Source organism: Pelobates fuscus, chromosome 12, assembly GCF_036172605.1.
Source record: "Pelobates fuscus isolate aPelFus1 chromosome 12, aPelFus1.pri, whole genome shotgun sequence".
NCBI classification, from domain to species: Eukaryota; Metazoa; Chordata; class Amphibia; order Anura; family Pelobatidae; genus Pelobates; species Pelobates fuscus.
Window position 1 is genome coordinate 55,165,604 of NC_086328.1, and position 12,036 is coordinate 55,177,639.

A 12,036-nucleotide genomic window follows, 5' to 3' on the forward strand; every position below is an offset into this window, starting at 1 on the left:
TTGTTTATTTCTTTTTTGCATTATGATGTCATAATCAGACCACTTTTTTCCCTATCCAGAAGCGTATTGTCTTTTGTCGCAACCAGAGTTTGATATTCTATCAACATTAGCGAGTAGTGTTGTCGCGAACTCGAAATTTTCGGTTCGCGAACGGCGAACGCGAACTTCCGCAACTGTTCGCGAACCGCGCGAACCGCGCAAACCGCGCGAACCGCCATTGACTTCAATGGGCAGGCGAATTTTAAAACCAACAGGGACTCTTTCTGGCCACAAAAGTGATGGAAAAGTTGTTTCAAGGGGACTAACACCTGGACTGTGGCATGCCGGAGGGGGATCCATGGCAAAACTCCCATGGAAAATTGCACAGTTGATGCAGAGTCTGCTTTTAATCCATAAAGGGCAGAAATCACCTAACATTGACACCTGTCCTCAAAGCCCCTGATACACACTGACACAGAGCAGAATAGAGACTGTTCCCCGTCCTCAGAGACCATGATACACACTGACACAGAGCAGAATAGAGACTGTTACCCCTACATAGGGTCACTTGGCAGATATGGCGGGGTCGTGGGAGGGGGAGGATGACTTTCACCTCTTCCCCTGTTACATTCCCGTTGTGCTGTGACATCACCCTTATACGCTGTGTAAAGCATACTATTTAATTTGATCAGCATGGCCACTTGAGTTTTTATAGTTTTCACGCTGCTTCTAGTTTATATATGGTTCACAAAAATCAAACAAACGATAAAGTAAACATGTAAGGATTCAGAATATTCTTTCAAACCCTTACACATTGTGTACGTATTTTTTGTCTTGAGTTTGTGGCTTTAAAGAGGTTTACGTTGTTTCTATGATGTGCATAACATGTTCTTGTAAATGTTTGTTAAATTTTTCCTGGAATTGTAATTTTTGAATCTGAATAAAGATAGTCAAATCCCTGATACACACTGACACAGAGCAGAATAGGGACTGTTCCCCCCTACATAGGGTCACTTGGCAGATATGGATTGACACCTATCCTAATGATCCCTGATACACACTGACACAGAGCAGAATAGAGACTGTTCCCCCTACATAGGGTCACTTGGCAGATATGGATTGACACCTGTCCTCAAAACCCCTGATACACACTGACACAGAGCAGAATAGGGACTGTTCCTCCTACATAGGGTCACTTGGCAGATATGGATTGACACCTGTCCTCAAAACCCCTGATACACACTGACACAGAGCAGAATAGGGACTGGTCCCCCTACATAGGGTCACTTGGCAGATATGGATTGACACCTGTACTCAAAACCCCTGATACACACTGACACAGAGCAGAATAGAGACTGTTCCCTGTCCACAGAGACCATGATACACACTGACACAGAGCAGAATAGAGACTGTCCCCCCTACATAGGGTCACTTGGCAGTTATGGATTGACACCTGTCCTCAAAGCCCCTGATACACACTGACACAGAGCAGAATAGAGACTGTTCCCTGTCCACAGAGACCATGATACACACTGACACAGAGCAGAATAGAGACTGTTCACCGTCCACAGAGACCATGATACACACTGACACAGAGCAGAATAGAGACTGTTCCCCGTCCACAGAGGCCATAATACACACTGACACAGAGCAGAATAGAGACTGTTCCCCGTCCACAGAGTCCATGATACACACTGACACAGAGCAGAATAGAGACTGTTCCCCGTCCACAGAGACCATGATACACACTGACACAGAGCAGAATAGGGACTGTTACCCCTACATAGGGTCACTTGGCAGGTATGGATTGACACCTGTCCTCAAAGCCCATGATACACACTGGGGGGAGCTACTGTCCTCCCCAACCCCTGCGCAGTGGGTGGGGGCCATAAATCACAATGGGGGACCTACTGTCCTCCCCCCCTCGGCCCCCACCCCTGCGCGGTGGGTGGGGGCCTTAAATCACAATGGGGGGCCTACTTTCCTCCCCCCCGGCCCCATCCCTGCGCAGTGGGTGGGGGGCATAAATCACAATGGGACGGACCTACTGATAGGAGTGGAGTATTGTTCATATCAGTTTAATACCTTCCGCGTCTCCTATCAGTGGACGTGTATATGGCAGCCATTTTAGGAACCGCACACCTGGGACCCGAGCAAGGTCACCTCGTTCAAGCTGCTCTGGTTCCTTGATGAGCCAGCTGCCCGTGAGTTAACATGTCCCGTGGAGAAGCACTCTGTCCTGTAAAGCCTCACCACAAAAAAATTAAATCAATAACAGCACTCGGAGTGGTGAGTTTAGTAAACGTTCATATCAGTTTAATACCTTCCGCGTCTCCTATCAGAGGACATGTATATGGCAGCCATTTTAGGAACCGCACACCTGGGACCCGAGCAAGGTCACCTCTTTCAACAGGCGACATGATTTGCCCCTGTAAAACTATCCTGGATATTCTCTACAATTTCTATGGATATGGCATTGATTTATGTAACAAGGAGATGGAAGAAGATGCTTGGTCGGTCCTCTTACTTGAAATTTGGGGCACTGCGCGGGCAAGCTAATGTGCCACCAGATAGGAGTGGTGAGTTTAGTATTGTTCATATCAGTTTAATACCTTCCGCGTCTCCTATCAGAGGACATGTATATGGCAGCCATTTTAGGAACCGCACACCTGGGACCCGAGCAAGGTCACCTCTTTCAACAGGCGACATGATTTGGCCCTGTAAAACTATCCTGGATATTCTCTACAATTTCTATGGATATGGCATTGATTTATGTAACAGGGAGATGGAAGAAGATGCTTGGTCGGTCCTCTTACTTGAAATTTGGGGCACTGCGCGGGCAAGCTAATGTGCCACCAGATAGGAGTGGTGAGTTTAGTATTGTTCTGATCAGTTTAATACCTTCCGCGTCTCCTATCAGTGGACGTGTATATGGCAGAGATTTTTAATTGTTGAATCACCTCCCCTTTTTAGGCCAAGGTGGGAAGATGCTTAGACCACTGGTATATTGGTGCCATCTTGGAGGATTTTTTTTTGGTTTGGTTTTTGAAGCCACAGTGCTGCAACAGTGGGCCTAAAAATTAGGCATGTACACATGCCTGAAAAAATTGGTATTGTTGCAGCTGCTGCTGTAGCAGCGGCCAGAAAAATTGATGTTTGTTTCACAGGCAGAAAGTGCCCTAAAACATGGCGGCTTGAACCCTAGTTGGTGGCGGATAAGTCACGCAAGTCAAACGTCATTCAGAGCTAAAATACAGCAGCGTGTGGACCATTTTTAGCCCAAGGCAGCTCATCTCATCAGGCCTTTTTTAATCGAATGTATCGCCCAGTGTCAGTCCCTTCGGGATCCATCCCTCATTCATCTTAATAAAGGTGAGGTAATCTAGACTTTTTTGACCTAGGCGACTTCTCTTCTCAGTGACAATACCTCCTGCTGCACTGAAGGCCCTTTCTGACAGGACACTTGAAGCGGGGCAGGCCAGAAGTTCTATCGCAAATTGGGATAGCTCAGGCCACAGGTCAAGCCTGCACACCCAGTAGTCAAGGGGTTCATCGCTCCTCAGAGTGTCGATATCTGCAGTTAAGGCAAGGTAGTCTGCTACCTGTCGGTCGAGTCGCTCTCTGAGGGTGGATCCCGAAGGGCTGTGGCGATGCATAGGACTTAAAAAGGTCCGCATGTCCTCCATCAACAACACGTCTTTAAAGCGTCCTGTCCTTGCCGGCGTGGTCGTGGGAGGAGGAGGAGGAGGATGACTTCCACCTCTCCCCCTGTTAGATTCCCGTTGTGCTGTGACATCACCCTTATACGCTGTGTAAAGCATACTTTTTAATTTATTTTGCAAATGCTGCATCCTTTCCGACTTTTGTAATTCGGTAACATTTCCGCAACTTTCTGCTTATACCGGGGGTCTAGTAGCGTGGACACCCAGTACAGGTCGTTCTCCTTCAGCCTTTTTATACGAAGGTCCCTCAACAGGCAGGACAGCATGAAAGACCCCATTTGCACAAGGTTGGATGCCGAGCTACTCATTTCCCGTTCCTCCTCCTCACTGATGTCATTGAAGGTATGTTCTTCCCCCCAGCCACGTACAACACCACGGGTACCAGATAGGTGACAACGAGCACCCTGGGATGCCTGTTGTGTTTGGTCTTGCTCCTCCTCCTCCTCCTCAAAGCTACAATCCTCCTCTGACTCCTCTTCCTCACAATCCTCTTCCAGCGTTGCCGCAGGTCCAGCAAGCGATGCTGATAAGGCTGTTTCTGGTGGTGATGGTGACCACGACTCTTCCTCTTCCTCTTCACGCTCATTTATGGCCTGATCCAGCACTCTTCGCAGGGCACGCTCCAGGAAGAAAACAAATGGTATGTGTAGCGGAGAGCTGATATTCTCCACTGACGCTATTCTCCACTGACGATCCCAGGAAGGCTCAGGAACAAGGCAATAGTAGATCCATAGGCAGAGTTTCCAGCAGGCAAAGTAACACAGCGATATCCCCACAGCAATCCCAATAACTGGACGACACACAGTTTCAGGAACAGAACTCCTGGCTGGTACATCCAGCCTGCCTTTTATTACAACTGTACACAGACAAGCCACACCCAGGGGGAGGCATAAAACAACCAATGGTATCTTGGGTACAACCCACACATCCCCTCCCCTTAGTGTGACACATAATCCCATTATTGTACAGTTTCAAACATAACTTTTACACCATATTCATAACTTCTATAATATTCATCACATTCGCATAAAAATACATATTCACAATCAATCCATTCAGGGGAATAACATATAAAAAAAATGGCATGAATCAGACCAGGGGTTCAAAAGTTAGTAAAAGTATCTTTTGTTCCCCCTGGCTGATTGTATTTTAATCTGGCTCAAACAGTAAAAGTAAAACCATCCCCACAATGCATCCTGGCTTCCTCCCTTCTGCCCTGGAGATAATTGGAGAAGGAATCTAATTATCTCCAAAGACAGAGCCAAACTCCATTACCCACATGGCAGACAAAAAGACAGTAAAAGACATAAAATTACATACTGATACATTTAGTACATAAAACACACATTTCTACATATCCCCAGATAGCTTTGATCTGACTGCACATTATTAGATGAATGGCACTCAGATCACACGAATAAGCCTTTCTGCAGGGAAAATAAACAGTTTAACCTGCAGGGCCATAGTCCAAAGGCAAGAGGCGGGCAAGCAGCCCCCTCCAAGGACACGTGGCGAGATCGGTTTCGCCACACTTCTCCCCTTTGCCCCCCAGACTAACAGGGTAGATGAGGGCAATCCATAATACAGGGAGGACAGCCACAATAGGGTTCCGCTACAGTATGATGTCGCTGATGGTGCCTTCGTTGCGACTGACTAGGTTTGTCACCTCCTCAAAAGGACGCATGAGCCTACAGGCATTGCGCATGAGCGTCCAGTAACGTGGCAAAAAAATTCCCAGCTCCCCAGAAGCTGTCCTAGCACCCCGGTCATACAAATATTCATTAACAGCTTTTTCTTGTTGGAGCAGGCGGTCGAACATTAGGAGTGTTGAATTCCAACGTGTAGGGCTGTCGCAAATCAAGCGCCTCACTGGCATGTTGTTTCGCCGCTGGATATCGGCAAAGTGAGCTATGGCAGTGTAGGAACGCCTGAAATGGCCACACACCTTCCTGGCCTGCTTCAGGACGTCCTGTAAGCCTGTGTACTTATGCACAAAGCGTTGTACGATCAGATTACACACATGTGCTATGCACGGCACATGTGTCAACTTGCCCAACTTCAATGCCTCTATCAAATTTTTTCAGTTGTCACACACCACTTTGCCGATATCCAGTTGCTACGGAGTCAGACACTTTTCCACCTGTGCGTTCAAGGCGGACAGGAGTGCTTGTCTGGTGTGACTCTCTGCTTTCAAGCAAGTCAAACCCAAGACGGCGTGACACTGCCGTATCCGGGATGTGGAATAGTACCTGGGGAGCTGGGGGGGTGCCGTTGATGTGGAGCAAGACGCAGCGGCACAAGAGGACTCAGCCGAGGAGGTTATGGAAGAGGATGGAGTAGGAGGAGTAGAGGAGGTGGCAGCAGGACTGCCTGCAATTCGTGGCGGTGTCACCAACTCCTCTGCAATGCCACGCATTCCTTGCTTGTCAGCCGTCAGCAGGTTTACCCAATGCGCAGTGTAGGTGATATACCTGCCGTGACCATGCTTTGCAGACCAGGTATCAGTGGTCAGATGGACCCTTGCCCCAACACTGTGTGCCAGACATGCCATGACTTCCTTTTGCACAATCGAGTACAAGTTGGGGATTGCCTTTTGTGAAAAGAAATTCCGGCCGGGTACCTTCCACTGCGGTGTCCCAATAGCTACAAATTTTTTGAACGCCTCAGACTCAACCAGATTGTATGGTAAAAGCTGGCGGGCTAATAGTTCGGACAAGCCAGCTGTCAGACGCTGGGCAAGGGGGTGACTTGGTGACATTGGCTTCTTACGCTCAAACATGTCCTTGACAGAAACACATGACTGTGGGCAGATGAGCGGGAACTGCTCAAGGCGGGAGACGGAGTGGCGGATGGTTGAGAGGGGGCAAGGAGGACAGCAGTGGTTGACGTGGCTGAAGATGCTGGACCAGGAGGAGGATGGCGGCTTAGAGTAGGCGTGCTGCTTGTACTCATGTGTTGATCCCATAGGCGTTTGTGATGTGAGATCATGTGCCTACGCAAAGCAGTTGTACCTAGGTGGGTGTTGGACCTCCCACGACTCAGTTTCCTTTGGCACAGGTTGCAAATGGCATCGCTGTTGTCAGAGGCAGACACACAAAAAAAATGCCACACTGCTGAGCTCTGCAATGACGGCATTCTGGTGGTGGACAAGGCATGCGTTGATTGGCGTGCTGTCGGGCTGACCCCGGGTGCCGATGCATGCTGTCTGACTGTGCCACTAGCTCCTTGCGACGACCCCCCCCTGCTTCCAACTCGTCTCCTCCTCCTCTCTGTCTCCCCATCTGAACTTTCGCCCTGTTCTTCTTCTTGCCGAGCGGGCACCCACGTGACATCCATGGACGCATCGTCATCATCAACCGCTTCGCTTGTATCTGACAACTCAGAAAAGGAAGCAGCAGCGGGTACAACATCATCATCACACCGTACCTCCATGTGTTTAATGCTGCCTGCCTGAGACATATCCCTGTTATCTACATCCTCTAGCAATAATGGTTGCGCATCACTCATTTCTTCAAACGGATGTGTGAATAACTCCTCTGACATACCAAGTAAAGCGGCTGTGGTGCTAGTTTTGGTGGTGGCGGCAGGCGGGTGAGTGGTATCTTGAGAGGTGCCTGAAGCTAAGCTGGAGGAGGATGGTGCGTCAAGGTTCCGAGCGGAGGCTGTACAAGATTGGGTGTCCTGTTTTAGCCAGTCAACTAAGTCCTCAGAACTTTTCAAGTTCAGGGTACGTGCCTTCTGAAAACTGGGCATTATTCTAGGGCAAAAGGGAATCACAGCACCACGACCACGACGGCCCCTGCGGGGTGGCCTGCCTCTGCCTGTCATTTTTTGGGGGATTAGTGGTACTATGCGTGCAAGCTACTGTGAGACCAGATATGATTGGCAATGTGAACTGTAATAGTTCTGCAGAGCACACACTGTAGGCCTGACAGAGCCGCTTGAAGACAAGTAACTGCTATTCAATCTATAACAGTGAAAAATAAATTTTGGTTTTAAAAGCACGCTATAAAGACACCAGATATGATTGGCAATGTGCACTGGAACAGTTCTGCAGAGCACACGCTGAAGGAAGGACTGACAGAGCCGCTTGAAGACAAGTAACTGCTATTCAATCTATAACAGTGAAAAATAAATTTTGGTTTTAAAAGCACGCTATAGAGACACCAGATATGATTGGCAATGTGCACTTGAACAGTTCTGCAGAGCACACGCTGTAGGCCTGACAGAGCCGCTTGAAGACAAGTAACTGCTATTCAATCTATAACAGTGAAAAATAAATTTTGGTTTTAAAAGCACGCTATAGAGACACCAGATATGATTGGCAATGTGCACTGGAACAGTTCTGCAGAGCACACGCTGAAGGAAGGACTGACAGAGCCGCTTGAAGACAAGTGTGGCGAAACCGACCTCGCCACGTGTCCTTGGAGGGGGCTGATTGCCCGCCTCTTGCCTTTGGACTATGGACCAGACTTTATGGGAATGTGATACCCAAGATAGCCATACCATGGAGCCTATTCATATAATGAAAGACTATGGGAAAGACTTTAGCTCCATGGCAATTGTACTGTGTGAGTAGGATCTGCGCGCTATTCGGTAGTTTTGTGCGTGCAGATCCCAGCTATCTGGGGATAGGTGAAATGTCTGTGTGTTATGTGTAAATGTGACTTTCTGTATTTTAAAGTGTTTTATGTCGTTTTGCAACCATGTGGTTAATGGAGTCTGTCTTTAGTCCTGGGTAATTGGATTACTTCTCCAATTAACTCCAGGGCAGAAGGGAGGAAACCAGGGTGCATTGTGGGGGTGTTTTTCTGCCAGCCAGAAAGGAACAAAAGATACTTTTAGTAACTTTTGAACCCCTGGTCAGATTCATGCCATTTTTTAATATGTTGTTCCCCTGAATGGATTGATTGTGGATATGTATTTTTATGTGAATGTGATGTATGGTTTTAAAGTTATGAAAGTTGTGTAAAAGTATATTTTACACTGTATGCATAATGGGATTATGTGTCACACTAAGGGGAGGGGATGTGTGGGAGGTAACATCTATGTCATTGGTTCTTTTATGCCTCCCCCTGGGTGTGGCCTGCATGTGTGAGTTGGAAATAAAAGCCAGGCTGGATGAGCCAGTCCAGAGTTCCTGTTTTACCCTCAAAGTGATGTGTCGTCTCATTATTGGGGGAAGGATTTATTGCATGCTGTTCCAGTTGACTTCTAGGAGTACAAGCCTATTCGTATGGTTCCTATTCAATGGTCTACAGCATTCATATGCTTGGGAGAATTTAAAGGTTTCTCGGATTCGGTGATTGTGGTGTCTGCCAGAGTGCTTGGAGTCCTCAGGAAGCTCTAGGAGCATCCATCAACGGAGGTACCCAGTCGGGGTGCCAGGTGATCCGTTACAACAAGTAACTGCTATTCAATCTATAACAGTGAAAAATAAATTTTGTTTTTAAAAGCACGCTATAGAGACACCAAATATGATTGGCAATGTGCACTTGAACAGTTCTGCAGAGCACACACTGTAGGCCTGACAGAGCCGCTTGAAGACAAGTAACTGCTATTCAATCTATAACAGTGAAAAATAAATTTTGGTTTTAAAAGCACGCTATAGAGACACCAGATATGATTGGCAATGTGCACTGGAACAGTTCTGCAGAGCACACGCTGAAGGAAGGACTGACAGAGCCGCTTGAAGACAAGTAACTGCTATTCAGTCTATAACAGTGAAAAATAAATTTTGGTTTTAAAAGCACGCTATAGAGACACCAGATATGATTGGCAATGTGCACTGGAACAGTTCTGCAGAGCACACGCTGAAGGAAGGACTGACAGAGCCGCTTGAAGGACACTGACTGGCTGCTATTAGCTTACACTAGAAACCTTTTTTATTTGTAAAAGCACACCAGATATGATTGGCAACATTTCTAAAGAGACACCAGATATGATTGGCAACTGTCAAAGCACGCTGGCACAGGTCTGCAGATCACACGCTGAAGTAGGCCTGACACCCAGACGCTTGCAGACAACTAACTGCTCTTCTATTACAGTGAAAAAAAATTATTTCTTTTAAATGTAAAGCTTAACCTATTGTTAAAACAGATATGAGTGGTGGCACTGACTGTGCAAATGGGCAAGGCATCCAACCTGACACAGAAGCTGGCAGGCAGGCAACTGCTCTTCTATTACAGTGAAAAAAAATATTTATTTTAAATGTAAAGCTTAACCTATTGTTAAAACAGATATGAGTGGTGGCACTGACTGTGCAAATGGGCAAGGCATCCAACCTGACACAGAAGCTGGCAGGCAGGCAACTGCTCTTCTATTACAGTGAAAAAAAAATATTTATTTTAAATGTAAAGCTTAACCTATTGTTAAAACAGATATGAGTGGTGGCACTGGGCAAGTAGGCACAGTATCCAATGTGAACCTCACACAGAAGCTGGCAGGCAGGCACCTGCAATTACATTACACAGGAAAAAAAAAAAAGCAGCCTGATGTTATAGCCCTAAAAAGGGCTTTTTGGGGTGCTGTCCTTACAGCAGAGATCAGATGAGTCCTTCAGGATTGTAGTGGACACTGAATACCCTAGCCTAGCTATCAATTTCCCTATCTAATCAGCAGCAGCTAAACTTTCCATACTCTCACTAAGCATGCATCTTCCGAATGAATCGAAAATGGATGCTGGGAGGGAGGTTGGAGGGTGTGGAAGGGAGGGAGTGCTGCTGATTGGCTGGAATGTGTCTGCTGACCGAGAGGCACAGGGTCAAAGTTTGCCCAATGATGACGAATAGGGAGCGGATCGAACTGCGCATGTGTCCGCCCGCCGCGGCGAACACGCTAAGTTCGCCGGGAACTGTTCGCCGGCGGACAGTTCGGTACATCACTATTAGCGAGATCGCATTCTCTTAATTTCAGTTACGGCCATACCAATCTGAAAATGCCAGATCTCGGAAGCCATCCAGACCCGGGCCTGGTTAGTACTTGTATGGGAGACCAACTTGGAACCTCAGGTGCCGTTACCTTTTGTGTATTTCTTTTTTGCATTATGATGTCATAATCAGACCACTTTTTTCCCTATCCAGAAGCGTCTTGTCTTTTGTCGCAACCAGAGTTTGATATTCTACCAACATTAGCGAGATCGCATTCTCTTAATTTCACTTACAGCCATGCCAGTCTGAAAATGTCTGATCACGTCAGATCTCGGAAGCCATCCAGACTTGGGCCTGGTTAGTACTTGTATGGGAGACCAACTTGGAACCTCAGGTGCCGTAAGCTTTTGTTTATTTCCTTTTTGCATTATGATGTCATAATCAGACCACTTTTTTCCCTATCCAGAAGCGTCTTGTCTTTTGTCGCAACCAGAGTTTGATATTCTACCAACATTAGCGAGATCGCATTCTCTTAATTTCATTTACGGCAATACCAGTCTGAAAATGCCTGATCTCATCAGATCTCGGAAGCCATCCAGATTCGGGCCCAGGCCCGAACTGGCCATCGGGCACACCGGGCAAATGCCCGGTGGGCCGCGGTGGCCAGGGGCCGAGGCCGGCGGGGGAAGTCCCAGGATCTCCCCTGCCGGTCTATGCAGGGCCGGCACTATCCGAGCGCCGGCCCCGCTGTTTTCAATGAAGGGCCGGTGAGGAGATCAGAGATCTACCTCACCGGCCCACTTGGAGAGACATGCGGCTGGGGAGGGAGGGAGAGGACCCGGCGGAGCTCTATCTTGCAGCTCCGCCAGGTTCCACTCGCGAGATCCGGTGCGTTGCCATGGCAACGACCGGATCTCGCGAGAGTGAACTCTAGCCTCGCAGGCTAGAGTTCACTCACCCACTGGACCGCCAGGGAAGATACCAGCGTGCCGGTCCCCCCTCTCACTCACCAGCGTGCCGGTACCCCCCCACCTCCCAGGCTACAGGTAAGAAGGGAGGGGGGGCATAATGCTACATTTTATTTTACCCCCCCCAACACTCAATCCCTTCTAACATTCACACACAGCACACACAGCACTCTCACTCCCATCACACACAGCACTCTCACTCCCATCACTCTCAGCACTCTCACTCCCATCACTCTCAGCACTCTCACTCCCACTCCCAGCACTCCCACTCCCAGCACTCCCACTCCCAGCACTCCCACTCCCAGCACTCTCAGCACTCTCACTCCCATCACTCTCAGCACTCTCACTCCCACTCCCATCACTCCCAGCACTCCCACTCCCAGCACTCCCACTCCCAGCACTCCCAGCACTCCCACTCCCAGCACTCCCACTCCCAGCGCTCCCACTCGCAGCGCTCCCGCTCCCAGCGCTCCCGCTCCCAGCGCTCCCGCTCCCAGC

The 12,036-nt window shown here is 48.3% G+C and overlaps 1 pseudogene; it reads left to right on the forward strand.

Annotated features, from left to right (window-relative positions):
* The first annotated feature begins 10,857 nt into the window (after positions 1-10,857).
* On the forward strand, positions 10,858-10,976 carry LOC134579954 (5S ribosomal RNA; annotated as a pseudogene).
* Positions 10,977-12,036: the final 1,060 nt, after the last annotated feature.